Below are 17299 nucleotides of genomic sequence, written 5' to 3' on the forward strand. Positions count from 1 at the left end.
CCTGAGGGATACTGGCGACTTCCACACTATGGTTGAGAGGAAGTACTTTAAGCATGAGGAGATACTCCCTGGGACCAAAGATGAAGGTTTGGTAGCCAGTACAGAGGGTACGGAGTATGCCGCATGCCAGTGTAGGGATTGAGCTTAATGGCAAGGTGGCCATGGCTGATGGTAAGGGAAAAGCAAGGAGCTGGATGACTCTTGGGTAATGATTTGATTGCCCCATACTTGGTGAAAGGACCGGAAGCCTTTATGGCTTGAACAACATCAGCTGTGTTGAGCAGAGCACAGGCTACACATCAATCTCAGAGTGGGGCTGGGATCATTTCTGATTTCCAGGGACTAGGACAAGAACGGGTCAGACTCAGGAAAGGCAATGTTCATGGAGGTCATCACTTCTGCTCCAGAGGGAGGGAAGTATGAGGCTCCAGAAACTGATCAGTTGCTGAAATCAGAGTCGCTTTCAGATCTGCGGGGTTTAATAGCTGCTGGGTGAGCCTACCAGGGAAGATTTTCGCAAGGCACAAGAGGAGAACCCTATGCTGTGAGACTTTTAGAGGCACCCAGGAGCAGGTAATCAAAGGAGTGGTCTCGAAACACTATGTTGGGTGGGAGGATGTCCTACTTTATAGTGCCGGGAAATCCTAAGCCAGGGACTAGCAAGATGCTAGTGGTTCCATTAGTGCACAGGAACCTCCTGTTGTCACTGGCCCATGAAGTATCCTTAGCAAGACAATTTCAGATTAGAAAAACCCAGGATATGTTAGACCCTCTTTCTACTGGCCAGGGATGAGCAGAGGCACAGAGTGGGTCTGTAGAGCCTATCCTGTAAGCCAGATGATTGGTAATTCAGGGCGGAGGTCTAAGGCACTGTTAGTGCCTCTGCTAGTTGTAGGTGTCCCACTTTAGTGGGTGGGAATAGGCACAGTTGGCCTATTCAAACTCCCCTTATAGTCAGGCAACAAGTAAATCTTGGTTGTGGTGGATCATACCATCAAGTACCCTGAAGCTGTTCGTCTGAGGAGCAGGACTGCACGGGTAGTAGTTATAGTTCTCCTGAGGATGTTCTCTAGGGTTGGACTTCCAAGGACCATAATTTCTGACCGAGGGATTAATTTCATTTCTTTTTACATGAGAGAGAATTCGAAGAAAGCTGATGTGACATCCAAACACTCTGCAGCACACCTCCCACACACCAATGGCTTGGTGGAATGGTTTAACAAGAAACTGAAGAGCCTCATAGGCACTCTGCTGGAGAACCTCAGGTGGAATTGGGATCTTCTCCTGCCGTGTCGAGTTTGCCTACCAAGAGAGAGCAGAGAGCAAAAGGGGGTTCAGTCCCTTTGAGCTTCTATACAGACTCCTGATGCAGGTCCATTCATCTTAGCCAGATATAGGTGGGAAGGAACCTCAGAGTCTCCACGGAAGGATGTGGTGGACTTTGTGGTTGACCTCAGGGTGTTGTTGGTACAATACATGCGTAAGGCAAAGAAAACCTTTCAGGACAGCCAAATGGGGATGAAGGAATGGTATGACCAGAAAGATACTGTCAATGGGTAGCAGGAAGGTCAGGTGTTGGTGCTTAAGCCTATTTGTCCCGAGGCTTTGGAGGATATATGTGTGGGCCATAAAATGTGTTTCAGAAGTATTCTGAGCTAAACTCCTTGGTGGACACAGATGTCACAAGGGAACCCAAGCCCCAAGTTGTTTAGATAGGATATTTCATGGCAAGGGTTAGACTTTGTGGTGGAGCCCCAAACCTGGTTATGCCATGCGAATGCTGATGGACTTTGCTGCCGGTTTTACCAACCTGCCCACCCAAGCTCTCCAGGTTAGGAGTTGGGTCGGGGTGTTCTGATCTGGGAGGGCATCTGTTGGACAGAAAAGTCCTCTATATGGTAAGAGACTGACACCCCTGCCCTGAGTACCCCACTCTACTAATGCTTCAGGAGCGCGACCATGATTGAGACACTCTGAACCTGCTGAGTGCACTGTCACTCAGGCGAGGGACCCAAGAAGAATCATTTTAGCTAACCCCTCCATCGGAAGCCCAGCAAAAACTTACCCAGCAGGAGCCACGGAAAGCCTTTGCTCGCTTCAGGAGCACGACCATAATTGAGAGACTCTGCACCTGTGCTGTGTGCGGCTGACTTACCTGAACTTGGCTGCAGCTGCTGAGAGTGCCTTCAGAGATGGGGTGCACTCAGGAGCTCTGAACGCTTCATACAGTGTGGGTAAGACTCGTTTCGGGGGTTATCGGCCCTGGGTGAACTTCCTGCTAGTAGCGCATTGCCACTAGAACACTGTGGACTTTAACTGCAAAACCAAAGTGGACTCTTGAGACTCAGACTTGTAGAGGGGCCTACCCTGGATGTTATCAATTGTGAATGGGCAATACCCATGATAGCGAGCACAAGGAGTGAGTGGGAGTGGGAACCGCTGAAGAAACATTAGAGCCCTGACTTCAGGGGAAGATTGTGTAATTGTTTGTGAATGTCGTATTTTTCATTTGGGTGGTTAGCGGCAGAAACAAAATACTTTTTTATTTTCATAAAAGTGAGTATTTGGCCAGACTGTGGTTTATTGCTGGTGCTTTGCACATTTTTAGTTGTGAGCCTGCGTTTACTATCCTGTGATAATCATTGTCAAGTCTTCCTAAGTGGACTTGTAGAGTGTTTTGCCAAATACGAGTACGTGTTTGTAATTTTATAACAGTATGTGTAATGGCTGCCATGTGGTGTTTGAAATAAAAGAGCAACGACAGCAACGCCACCACCCTTCTGGACAATCTCGCCAACCTCGGACTCAAACAACTTGTTAACACCCCCACTCACTACGCAGGCCACACACTCGACCCCATCTTCATCTCCAGCAAACATATCTCCTTCAGTCACACCACAGTTCTCCATTGGACGGACCACAGCGGTGTTCACTTTGTCTACAAAAAGACCACAACCCACAACCTTCCTCAACCTACTCTGCGAAGAAACTGGAACAAAATCACCATCGACCAGATCTCCTCATCGCTTCTTCAAAACCCCCCTGCCCACTCTTCGAACCCCAACCAAGCAGCCACTAACCTCACTCAATGGCTAACCAACAGCGCCGACAACCTAGCACCTTTGAAAAAACATCAAATCAAACTAGGCAGCAAAAACGCTCCCTGGTTCAACGACGATCTTAAGACATCCAAGAAACTCTGTTGCTCCCTTGAGAAGGCCTGGAAAAAAGACCCAAACACCAGCACCAAGGACGCCTTCAAAAATGCCACCCGCACACACCACCAACTGATCCGGACCGCCAAGAAAGCTGCACTTAAAGACCGTCTAGACAACAACGCCCACAACAGCAAGGAATTATTCAACATCGTCAAAGAATTTACCAACCCCTCAGCCAACTCCAACGACATCCCTCCCTCTCAAACCCTCTGCGACTCCCTAGCCTCGTTCTTCCACAACAAAATCGCAGACATCCACAACAGCTTCGACAACCAACCCGGAGACCAACCCACCCAACCTTCTGCCGTACCCTCACCCCCCTTGAACATCCTTAATGACTGGAACCCAATCTCCACTGAGGACACCATACGCCTGATGAACTCCATCCACTCAGGATCCCCTACAGCCCCATGCCCTCACCATATCTTCAACAAAGCTGACTCCATCATAGCACCACACTTCCGAGACGTCATCAACTGCTCCCTCAACTCCGCCACCTTCCCGGAAAGCTGGAAACACGCCGAACTCAGCGCCCTTCTGAAAAAACCCACAGCTGACCCCACCGAACTCAAAAACTACCGCACCATCTCGCTCCTACCATTCCCGGCCAAAGTCATCGAGAAAGCCGTCAACAACCAGCTCGCCGCCTTCCTCGAAACCAACAAATCCCTCGACTCCTCACAGTCCGGCTTCCGAGCAAAACACAGCACTGAAACCGCACTCATCGCAGCAACAGACGACATTGGAACCCTACTAGGCGATGGAGACACAGTCGCCCTCATCCTCCTTGACCTCTCTGCAGCCTTCGACACAGTCTGTCATAACACCCTCCTACAACGCCTCAAAAACATCGGAATCCAAGGAAAAGCACTGGATTGGATCACCGGAAGAACTCAGAGAGTCCTCCTTCCACCATTCAAGTCAGAGGCCACTGAAGTCATTTGCGGCGTGCCACAAGGATCTTCACTCAGCCCTACCCTCTTCAACGTATATATGAGCCCCCTCGCGACCATCGCACGCCAACACAACCTCAACATCATCTCCTACGCTGATGACACTCAACTGATCCTCTCACTCACCAAAGACCCTAACACCGCCAAAACCAACCTACATGAAGGAATGAAAGAAGTAGCTGAGTGGATGAAGCACACCCGTCTGAAACTGAACTCAGACAAAACAGAAGTCCTTATCTTAGGCACCTCCCCCTCTGCCTGGGATGACTCTTGGTGGCCAGAGGCCCTTGGAAAAGCACCCATCCCGACGGACCACGCACGGAACCTGGGCATCATCCTGGACTCCTCACTCTCGATGAACAGACAAGTCAACGCCGTTTCATCATCGTGCTTCAACATTGATCGCATGCTCAAAAAAACATTTCGCTGGATCCCCACCGAAACTAGAAAAACGGTCACCCACGCACTGGTCACGAGCCGCCTGGACTACGGTAACACCCTATACGCCGGTACCACCGCAAAACTTCAGAAAAACTCCAACGCATCCAGAACGCTTCAGCCAGACTCATACTAGACATCCCGCGTAAAGACCACATCTCCAGTCACCTGAAAAACCTCCACTGGCTCCCAGTCAATAAGAGAATAACATTCCGCCTCTTAACACACGCACACAAAGCACTTTACGAACTCGGACCCGATTGCATCAACACACGACTTTCCTTCTACACCCCCTCCCGCCAGCTACGCTCCTCCAACCAAGCCCTTGCTGCCGTACCTCGCATCAACAAAACCACCATGGGAGGAAGATCCTTCTCCTACCTGGCAGCTAAAACCTGGAACTCACTTCCCATTCACCTTCGCCTCACTCAGAACCACCTAGCATTCAGAAAGCAACTTAAAACTTGGATATTCGACAAGTAATTCCCCACCCTTCTTCAAGCGCCTTGAGACCCTCTGGGTATGTAGCGCGCTATATAAATTATTTGACTTGACTTGACTTGACTTTCTCTAATAAACCAGGCATGCCTATATCCTTTTTCATTGGTTCATTAGAAAAGTTTTTCAGGCATGACATATTTTATGTGGTTTGATGAAAAGTTAAAACACAAGCAGTAGGCCTAAGTTATTTCTTGTGAAGAGCATTTGTTAAGCCAGTAGGCCTCTAAGGGTGGAATATTTGTCTTGATTCTTTAGCTTCCCTGAAAATTGAGCATGTTACTTGTAAAGCATGAAACCTATACTCTTGAAAAGATTTTGGATGTGCGCAAGTGCGATTTGTTCCAACCTTTAGCTTGGTGGCTGCAGCTTTTCTAAATGTTGAGATCCTCCATTGCCTGTTATGAAGAGGATTGGCTATCGGCTGCTATACAGGATATATTGTGCATATTATGAAACATTTAACTACACTGTAGACAAACCATGGCATGAAATAATAGAATGTTTAACTGCATTTTAGAATACCAACTACAGCCTATGGAAGTTAAATGAAGAGACATAATCAGGTGCACTGACATAATCAATGCACTCCTTTTCACCGTTTCTCTAGCTCAATGTAAGGGATGCAGGTGGAAAGAGGAGTGCCCGTTTGTTCTTTTCAATATAAACAAACCATGGAAAAGTCTTCATTTGTCTTTCGCTAGGTGGATTTGACAGGCCTAATCCTTCTTCCTGACAAATGGCACCCTGATCAGGAACTGCATCTTTCTTCAAATTCAATACCTTGAGAAAAACGTCCTCGATAGCCGACAAACAAGAGCAATCTGACCGCTTTGTGTTGAAAGTTTGTCAGCTGTAAATGCACCCTAATAAATAATACCAGAAGTAATTTGGTGGAATGCGTGGTTAGAAATGCAAAGGTAATTCCAGAGCCAATCAAAGTCAAGCTGAAGCTCTTGGTCAGATTCCTAGGTTCCATTCTGATATCTTCAATTCATCCTTTTACATTAAAAGGGCCCCAGATCAAACTTTATCCCTAGGACCTTGTCTTCATGCCAGCATGAATGCTATCATGTAATGTGGAGCACCGCATGCATATAGTAGCTATAAAGATACAACAAGCATTGATCTCAACTCTGAAAGGCCGTGCTATTGGCTTTGCTAATGTTTTTGTCCATCGACAGCAAATTACCAGAAATAGGCTTTATTTTGTGGAGCTGTGGTGAATCGCAATGTAACTTTTTGGAATCTTTTGAGGAAGATGTGTTCAAACTGTACTCACACTTGAAACAAATCAAGGGCATTTCCTGTCCTATTGGATGATTTTGAAGAGTCCATTGTATAGATTACGTGCAAAGATGTGTTATTCTCTTGTTTTTGGGTTAAATGGTTAGTATTCATTATACATTCTGAAGGTATTTCTAGCAGTGGTGCAGTTTAAAGTATCATGTGTTTATGAATAGCTAATGGTTGTTGCCATCATTGCTTCAGTTCACACATTGCCTTAAGCATGTCATCATTGACCAAAGATCCATACAAAGGGCCTCTTTTGGGAAGTGTACCAGACTTTTCTTGCCATTTAAACTGAGTAGGCCCTATGTTGGATTGTTATTTGATTCTGTATTTAGGGGCCTAAGTCAGGGGCACTCGCGGGTGGACGACATCCACACACTATTTTCACAGGATGGATGCCATCCCCCATGTCATGAAGTTAAGCCCCAATGAAATATGCTAAATGTGTCCCAGTGCAATGTGCAGACACTGGACACATTCAGAAGCGCTTGCATTTGGACTGCTTTCTGTTCAGAGCAAAAACAACAGTTGATGGACAGAATGCAGAACAATGTCATACATTCACCCCAGTACAGAGATCTGGGCCTAAATCCATCGTTGTTTTGCACTCCACATCACTTCAGTTCAGAGATGGCCATATGCAAATCAGCCTTGACCCTGTGCCTCATGGGAACAGTCCACCCCAAACTGCCAAGCCATGTCTTCCCTGGACCGGAATCAAGCATCCTAGGACCGGTTTCTGGCTATCAGCCATCATCAGCCTGGATAGCTTGACTCCAGTGGTGTGGAAAGCACGGGACTCACGTCTGAGCATACCCGTCCCACTCGGGGTGACAAATGCAAATACAACAGTTGATGGACAGAATGCAGAACAATGTCATACATTCACTCCAGTACAGAGATCTGGGCCTAAATCCATCGTTTTTTTGCACTCCACACCACCCCAGTTCAGACATGGCCATATGCAAATCAGCCTTGACCCTGTGCCTCATGGGAACAGTTCAGCCCGAACTGCCAAGCCATGTCTTCCCTGGACCGGAATCAAGCATCCTAGGACCGGTTTCTGGCTATCAGCCGTCATCAGCCAGGATAGCTTGATTCCAGTGGTGTGGAAAGCACGGGACTCACGTCTGAGCATACCCGTCCCACTCGGGGTGACAAATGCAAATACAACAGTTGATGGACAGAATGCAGAACAATGTCATACATTCACTCCAGTACAGAGATCTGGGCCTAAATCCATCGTTTCTTTTGCACTCCACACCACCCCAGTTCAGACATGGTCATATGCAAATCAAAGGCCTAATTGAAAGACCATCTTCCCTCCTTTTTGTTCGAATATGATCCTGTCTGGGAGCTATCTAGAGCCTCACACATAGATGCCAATTTAATGGTAGGGAAACACAGGCATACAGCTTGTTATCACTTCACAAGTAATTAAGAGAAGCTAGGATGTGGAGACAAGCTTTTGACTTTGTTCAATCCCTCTATGTAAGGGATATGCATGTATTGTAAAAATGCCAGATGTATTGACATAAATAACAATTTAAATATCACAATTGTTTTACATTTCAGTCTTTTACAGCACTACACATCCCATTGTAGAGTGTCAGAGCGTTTTACATCACATACATTATACACTGATAATAAATCATAAGTGTTTAAATCAATGTACAGGATGTGTTATGTACACAAGGCAATGAGGGTTGCAAGGTGTAGGAGTCACACGTTGTCCTTACTGGTAGGCATTATATGTTAGATTATATGGCCGTGATGAGTTAAGGTCTCAGCAAGGCCTGCGAGTGCGAAAAGGGTTTGCCCTTCTGTACGATAAGTCCACAGACTACATAAGAAATTGGCACGGAAACTGGAAATACAAAAACATAGTTTAATAAACCTTTAAAGGTGGTACTACAGTCCACACAACACTCTACAGTATTGTACAAGGTATCACAAAGAACTCGGACATGCGGTCCCCTTTTATACACAAAAAAGGGGCTCATAAGTGGGCGGTTACAGCTCAAAAACATGATTTATAGCCATATATGGACCTTTCTCAAACATGATCGATATATGGGTGGAGTTAACGGTTCATGAAGCCCCTCAAATGCACATTCCGATCCCCTCTAAGCAGAAACAGATGTTACACGTACTGGGCATGCGCTAGATAAGCTGGAACTATTTATAGCCTGTTGCCGGGCAAACTCCAGGGGTGACGGTCAGTGAGGTAGGACTTGCCTCGTGGTAAGCACATGGCACAATGTAGCCTACAAGACGGAGGCCAGAAAACAAAATGGAGTCCGGCCGTACATTCAAGTATGAGCGGGAAAACTATACTAAAGACACAATAGCATGTCTTCAGCGAATGCTTATCACTGTTTTATTTACAACAGACGACCCTTTCAGCATTTGCTGAAGACATTCGGTTTTCTTGGGTAATCTAAATACTCATCGTTTATATCGATGCTCATCATATCCGCTATCTCCCTAGTTATAGTTTTCTTATGGGCAGCATCCGCAACAGCTTGTTTATTGGGCACACAGAATGAAACACATAACAAACATATCATATGACTACATTGGATGCATACACAGCAGGTGAATAATATAGCAACAATAATACATAGTCCAGTAAGAACCTTCCAACCCCATGTAGAAATCAGGGTCCAAAACCACCCAGAGAAAGTCCAAGACCCATTTCTTGATGTATATCAGCTGCAATTTTGTGCAATTTGTTAATGGCTTTGTACACAGAAGGAGTATGGTCAGGTATAAAGACGCAACAGCTACTTCCGATAATTCTGCAAGCTCCACCTCTATCTGCTAACATAACATCGAGAACCATTCGGTTCTGCAACGCAACAATCTTAGTAATCTGCAGCTCTTCAGTAAGGTTCCCCAGAGCTGCTGCAGTTTGATTATTAACAGCTTTCACTGCTCTTGTTAATCGTCGTATTTTCCTGCTATTCAGGGCAGCTCCCACAAAGAAAAACAGTCCTAAATTGAAATCTATGTACTGTTGCAGACTAGTGTCCGTTTGATCAACCTCATCTATGGATAAAGTCCGTTTGAATCTGTTCACAGTTACATTATTCAACAACTTCAAGTCTTTATGATATGATGCAGGTGCCAAAAATACAGGTGGCAACAAAAACGATACATAACATACTCCAGACTAACCGGCTGGTAATCAATAATAGCCCTTATTCCCACCTACAAAATAAGTGTTATGTGAAGCAAGGAAAGTACTGTTGTTCAGGCCGTCAATGTTCAGCACGACAATGCAATCGCTAACACCTTCAGGAATATGGCCTACACTTTGTACACATAAATCAGCTTGTGCTTGTGCCACAGAAATTACAAATTTCTCTTGTCCAACAGTATCTCTCGTGTTCGTGAAGATATAAGGGGTCGATTCATTGTCCGGTCGATATTCTTCCCACTCCCATATAGTTCCGTTGGCTTGTGGATAGCCGTCTTTATCTTGATGGCATTCTTTATTCAGTTTGAAATTCAATCGTCCAACGGTAGGCTTCCTTGTAGCAAAAAGCAAAGTGTACCATGCTCTACAGGAGCCATTGTGAGAAAAGGGAAGTGGTATGAACGGTGTTCCCCCTTTCTTTTGATGAGCTGGCATCATCCCACATATCCAGCAATCTGTGGCATTTGTAGCAACGTGGGTATGATGCAACATCTGAATGAAAGTGTTATTCAAATATGACTGCCGATGCTTCAACTCTTGATAAGGGAGTGTATAGAAAAAGTGCTCATCAGGGACTGGAGTAGAAACAACATACAGTTCACGGGCAGGAGCTTTCTCCTCAACAAACCACATGACTGCAGCAATGACTGCTATGACGAGAATAAACCCTATCGAACCAAAAATCTTTCTTTTATCCATCTCGAGCAAAATGTACACAGTATCTTCCTGAAACTAAAGTGTTGTCAGAACTCTGACCCCTAGGTAGCCATTGTTTTCTTCACCATCAGGCCAAGACGGGTGTCACTACTCTAATGCTTGGCTGATCCCCCCCCCTTGCCTCATTGGCTCTCCGTTTCACAAACCTAGGGACCGTTCTGACAACTTCTCGTACAACTGCAGATTCTTTTCTTGGTCGTAGATTGTATCTTCTTGATGCAGGCGTTGTTTGGTCCGGGAAGAACTCCTCAGTGTTGTCAGGTACCACAGCACGGCCTCTCTCCGTAGTCAGGATATCTCAATGGTCAGCCAGTACAGCAGGTTCCACCAGATCAGGTTGCACTTTCCGGCAGTGAACAGAATGGATCCAGTTTCTGCGATTCGTCACTCGTACTGTTGTTCTCGTGGCTAGGAGGACCTGTTCAAGGCCACACCATCTCGGCTCCAGACTACTCGACCTCTCAAATGATTTTATTAATACAAAATCACCAGGCCGGAGACTGTGACCTTCTCCTGTGGACCGATCAAGGAGTGCTTCTCGAACCTGTTGATGAATAGAAACCAAACTATCAGTTAATTGTACCAAATAGTCATTCATTAAAACACAAGGTACATCATACACTGAACTCGGTTTGGGCACCCCCCATATGTTCATGGGGCGCCCGAATACGATCTCATAAGGCGTTAAGCCCGTCGGAGAGTGTGGTACTGATCTGATAGACAACAACGCCAAAGGCAGAGCATCTGGCCAAGTCAGAGAAGTAGAAGCCTGTATCTTTGCAATTTTCAACTTCAGGGTGCCATTGTATTTCTCCACCAATCCTGCTGATTGCGGGTGGAATACGGCGAGGAACTTTTGCACGATGCCTAATCCCTTCAGGACATACTTAATAACGTCCGCCACAAAATGAGGTCCGTTATCACTCCACAACAATCTACAAACACCGAAACGAGGAAAGAATTCCTTCAGAAGCACCTTAGCAGTAGTCATGGCAGTATTGTCCTTAGTAGGGTATGCTTCAATCCATTTACTGAATGCACAAACCACAACCAGGACATACTTTAGATTATTGCAGCATTCCAGCTGTATATAATCCATTTGCAGTACTTCAAAAGGTGCAGTGGGTGTTGCAAATCCTCCTGCTGGAGTTCGTGTCCCTTTTCCTGGATTATATTTAAGGCAAATCATGCAAGTCTGTACCACTCTCTTAGCTGTGCTAGCAATCTCTGGATGCTCCCATACTTGTGTAAGCAATTTCACAATTGCCGAAGTTCCAACATGTGCTAGCCCATGTGCCATCTGAACCATAGGTTGTACAAAGGCTGTAGGTAACTTCCATCTATCCATCTGCTTATTCCTCCAACAACCCTCATCGTCCAATTCTCCATCTTTGGACCATTGTTCTCGTTCTATCTCAGTAGCAGTCTTTTGCATTTCTAATACTTTCTCCCTAGCATCATGCCATCGTTCAGCTTGTGACTTCACAACATACATTGAAGTCGAGCCAGGATGCATCGCAGTGTCACGTGCCACTCGATCTACAAAAGCGTTTCCTTGTCCCACTTTGTCTGTCACTTTCTTATGTGCACTACATTTCACTATAGCTATCTTCTTAGGGAGCGTCAATGCAGTCAAAAGGTTTTGTACTAATTCTCCATACATTATCTGAGTTCCATGTGATGTTAAAAAGCCCCTTTCCTTCCAGAGCAGGCTGAAATCGTGCGCTACTCCGAAAGCATAGCGGCTGTCTGTGTAGACATTCACACGCAATCCTGCACTAAGCTCACAAGCTCGTGTCAACGCTATCAGTTCTGCTGTCTGAGCCAATTTCTGTGGTATGCGTGCTGTCTCCACTATCGTGTGTAAAGTGGTAATTGCATATGCTGCGGAAGTGGTTCCATCTGGTAACTTTAAACAGGACCCATCCACCCACAGCTCTCCATCCACATCTGAAAAGGGCGTATCCTGTAAATCAATACGACCCTTTGTCTGTTCCTCGGTCACAAAGACACAGTCATGCGTCTCTTGCGCTTCAGGCTGAGTCGCTGGGAAAGGCAACAACGTAGCTGGATTCAGTGTTGCACATCTCTTTAAAGTTATGTGAGGAGCCAACAATGTCAGCTCGTATCCTGTCAGACGAGCACTAGTTAAATGCTGCATCTTCGTCTGATTCAAAAGGGCATCAACAGCATGGGGGACCAACACCAACAGCTTATGAGATAAGACTATCCCTTCACTCTGGCGTATTGACACAGCTGTCGCCGCAACTGAGCGAAAACACCCAGGCAACGCTCGGGCAACAGGATCAAGTACTGCTGAGAAGTATGCACAAGGGCGCTGCTTATTGCTGTGCATCTGCACTAACACTGATAACGCGCATCCATCTCTCTCATGCACATACAATGTAAAAGGTTTTGTATAGTCAGGGGTGCCTAACACTGGTGCTGAACAAAGGGCCTGACGTAATTGGTGAAAAGTATTCTCACATTCATCTGTCCAGGGAAGGGGAACTGGTGTATCCTTCATCAACAAGCCTAACAATGGTTTAACTATGTATGAAAACCCAAATATCCACTGTCTACAAAAGGATGTAAGGCCCAGAAAGGCTCGAACCTCTTTCTGCGTAGTTGGCACTGGTGTGTCTAAAATAGCTTGAATGCGATCTGGTGCGAGTGCACGCCCCTCCTTAGACAATAGGTGACCTAAGTAGGTTACCTTTGGTCTACAATATTACAGTTTCTTCTTCGAAACTTTGTGATTGTGTGATGCCAAGAAGGTAAGCAAAGACAAAGTGCACTGTTCACACTGCTCAGGGGTGTCGGCAGCCAACAAGATGTCATCAACATATTGTATAAGCGCCACACCGTCAGGTAAGACAAAGGAGTCTAATTGTCGTTTCAATGCCTGACTGTCAATACTAGGGCTCTCAGTATAGCCTTGAGGAACTCTACAAAATCTGTACGATCTATTATTCAACGTGAAACCGAAGAGGTATCGGCTATCAGGATGAATAGGGATAGAAAAGAAAGCGTTCTTCAAGTCTATAACAGAAAACGTTGTTGCAGTTGGCGGAACCAAAGTAACAAGTGTCGTAATGTCAGAAACCACTGGATATTGAGGTATCACTATCTTGTTAACCTCCCTCAAATCAATAATGAATCGATAAACCCTGGTATCATTGTCTTTCTTCAAAATCGGTAAAATAGGACTGTTGCACACATTGTATGGAACTTCTTCAACCACCCCTACTTTAATCAAGTCCTGCACTATCTGTATGAGCGCCTCCTCCCCCTCCTGTGAAATCCGATACTGAGGCAGGCGTGGCAGCACAGCTCCCTCCTTAACACTGATGTGCACCGGAGGGATGATCATCTGTCCCACGTCGGTATCGGACGTGGCCCACAAAGATTCAGGCAAAGAGGCCAGTGCAGCCTCTATGGTAATCATATACACCCTTTCTGATGGTGGATAATTATCATTCAAAATAACACGTACTCCCTCAGGGGAGCAGCGTATCGTGGCCCGAAAATATTTGAGCATATCCAGGCCACTGATATTATCAGGAGTGCTCGGGGAAAGGAGGAATGGCATGGTGCAGCAAACTGATCTACATAGAGTGCAAGAGGTTGTGACAGTGGGCTAACAGAAGGCGTTCCATCGAACCCTATTGACGTAATCGTTGAGCCAGACAGGGGAGCCCTCGGAACCAATTTTTTGGACAAAGCTCTACGAGTAGCTCCTGTGTCAACCAGGAACCTATCAGTAGAGCCCAAAACATGTGCTGTAACATAAGGACCCCTCTGATCTACTGGCACTTCAACTGGTTCCTTATCCCATCCTACGCAATCCTATGCATACTGCGAATCATGCTGCTCGGGAGGTGTGTACTCAGACATTTGGTATTGGTTTCGTCGATCAAAAACATCAGACCCATCTCGGGGTCGGACATTAGAATCAAATCTAGCTCGGTCATTCGTATTATTTCTAGGGCCTGAAAAATTTCCTCTACGCCTTAGAAACCCCTGGCCACGTTCCCGGTGCTGCGCACGCAACACCGGACACTCGCTCGCCCAATGGCCTTTCCATCTACAATATGCACATTGATCCCGGGCCAAATCAGTATGGCCCGAAGGAAAGTTAGGAAAATTCCTAGCGCCCCGATCATTACCCGTACGAGGCGGCCCATATACTTGTGCTAACATAACCTTCGTTTTTAGATCTTTAGATTTCTTTTCCTCACTCCCCTTTGCTTCATGTTCCTGACGCTCGTAATACTGAGCCATCATCAGGAGGGATGCAGGAGTCGAAGTCGTCCAAGAACTTTCACTCGCTTTTAATCGAGCTGCTATACTTGGTAATAAATTCAAGACATATTTATCAACAAAAAGATGTCGACCCGTGTCGTCCGTAAGCGACTGACCACTAAAATCATGGAATGTTTCCTCAAACAGCGTAAAGAAATCCGAAACGGATTCATCTGCTTTCTGTTTACAGGACGCTAGCATAGTCCAATCAATCTTTTTAGGGGGAATAAGCGTTTTTAATTTAGTTACAATGGCAGTAGGAAGTTCTAAAATCGATTGGGGCGGCTTCTGTGCTGGTTTTCTCTCCCTGTCCTCATCCTCAAGATCCACCCATCGAGCTTTAAACGCCGGAAGATCATCAGTCTTTCGTATTGATCTCCACATATCTGGAGGTAATATAAGCCCGAAGAACAAATCAATATCGGCCAAAGTCTTAGTACAAGAATTCAAAGCCCCCTCAACTTCCTCATAAAAGGCTGCGGGATTCTTTCGGGGATCAGGTAATGCTGCCTTCAGTGCCATAACATCAGCCCTATCCCAAGGAGTATAAACCCAATTATAGATGAAATACCCTTGAGCATCAGGAGACCCTCTATCCGTACTAGTACCCGCTCCCTTAGGGCGCCGCCTCCCGCATTGGCTTCGCATGCACTGCATCGGTCTTATCTGAATAAAAGATGGATGACTGCTTCCCGCCGCCGGCCGGATTCGATGGCTCGTCGCCAGCCTTCCGTTTCCGTGCTTCATCCCGGAGTCGAAACATTTCATCCCGTAACACAAATAGCCGTCGAATTGCATTGGGCACCTGGGGAGAAAGAAAAAGACCTTTACGCAGTTCTTTTGCATCAGCTATCACATCCGCTGGTTCAAGAACATCAGAATATTTCCGAAAGGCTGACACCACTTCGTCAGAAAGAAAACCAACAAAATACAATCTTTCCCTATCTTCCCATGTCTCAAGCTCTGTCAATAAATCGGCAAGGGGCATACCGCCTGATTCATCAAGCTGAAATCGGCTCGCAAAGGGCCAGATTCTCAGAATCTGGCCCTTTGCAAGTGCGATTTTTGCATTTGGGATTCATCATCCCAAATGCAAAAATCGCTATTTAGAAATTCGCAAATTTGCGAGGAATAGCATTTAAGGAAAATTAGAGATTCCTTAAATGCTATTCATGAAACATTTTAAAATTGCGAATCGCAAATTTCGGCCGCTATTTACCGCGAGGTCAAACCTCGTGGTAAATAGCGAAAACTTAGAAACTTAGAAAAATGCTTTTAAAAGCATTTTTCCAAGTTGCATGTTGCACACACACATGTCCTTTGGACATGTGTGTGCGCAACACCTGTTCGTATTTACTTTTAAGGGGTGCTACAGGGTGTCCTTTGGACACCCCTGGCACCCTTTAAGTCGCAATCTTATTTGCGATTAGCAATTTGCTAATCGCAAATAAGGAATACTCCCCATTCATTACTATGGGCCTTTTGGCCCATAGGAATGAATGGAGAGTCATTCCTTATTTGCGATTAGCAATTTGCTAATCGCAAATAAGGAATATGTAGGAATCGCTTTTGTTTTTGCGATTCCTACATGAATGCCGTTTTGCGAGTCTGGAATAGCGATTCCTTATGATTCGCTATTTCAAACTCGCAAAAGGGCACTATGATGAATCAGGCTGATAGTATCTTTTGTGACCCGATAAGCAATCTTACGAAGATCAGCCATACGATCGGCCGATAACATAGACGCATATCCCTCTTCTGGTCGGGTGGCCTAGAATCTTGATACGAAAAATCATCATCCAATTTATTATGGACAGGATAGAGAGGCTGACGAACAGGGTACTGGCCAGATATTTGCAACCGACGTTCTTTCTCCTGCTTCTCTTCTAATTCCTTTGCTTCTCGCTTTTTCATCTCATGCGCCTTCTCACGCTCACTCTTTCGCTGCTCTTTCTCAATCAACGCTTGCTCACGCTTCTCACGTTCTCGCACCTCTTTCACCCACATTTGTATACATTCAAACATATCTTGTCGCACTCTCCGCTTACACATACACTGTTCCACATACTCAATCTTCCTCAAATCAAACGATCCATACATAGGCCATCGTAACTCAGGATCCTTCTTTGTGTATTTCCTCCACAACGTGCTGTACATTATGGGGGAAAGACCAAATTTCACATACATGTCCCTATTCGGCGTCCCCTCTGGGGGAGCCGGCTGTGATTCTTCAAGTACCAACCGGTCATTTCCAAAACAGCAGCACCACTTACGGAGTGCTCTAAAAACAGGCATGTCTAAAAAATAATGCAGAATATGCAATATTATACAAAAAATGGCACTTAAACGTTGCGCCGCTCACATTCACAGATCAGGAGAAATATCTCCGCATTGCCTGCCTATATGGGTTGCAACACATATATCACTCTCATAGGTTCAATAATATGACTAGTCATCCAAACAATCAAACAAATTAGTCGGGGCAAGCGTATCCTAAAACTGCCTTGCCAATCAAGACTACCAAAGGCTCGGAGCAAGGATCGTACAACGATTCTTACCAATCAAGAGCATCCAGATTCCAACTGCCTAGTTCCGAATTCGCCCAAACGGCCACTATGCAGCAAACCGACAGAAGAGGACTCAGTCGATGACCGGCGCCACCCAGATGGTCAGAT

This window comes from Lissotriton vulgaris, chromosome 6, assembly GCF_964263255.1.
Source record: "Lissotriton vulgaris chromosome 6, aLisVul1.2, whole genome shotgun sequence".
NCBI lineage: Eukaryota > Metazoa > Chordata > Amphibia > Caudata > Salamandridae > Lissotriton > Lissotriton vulgaris.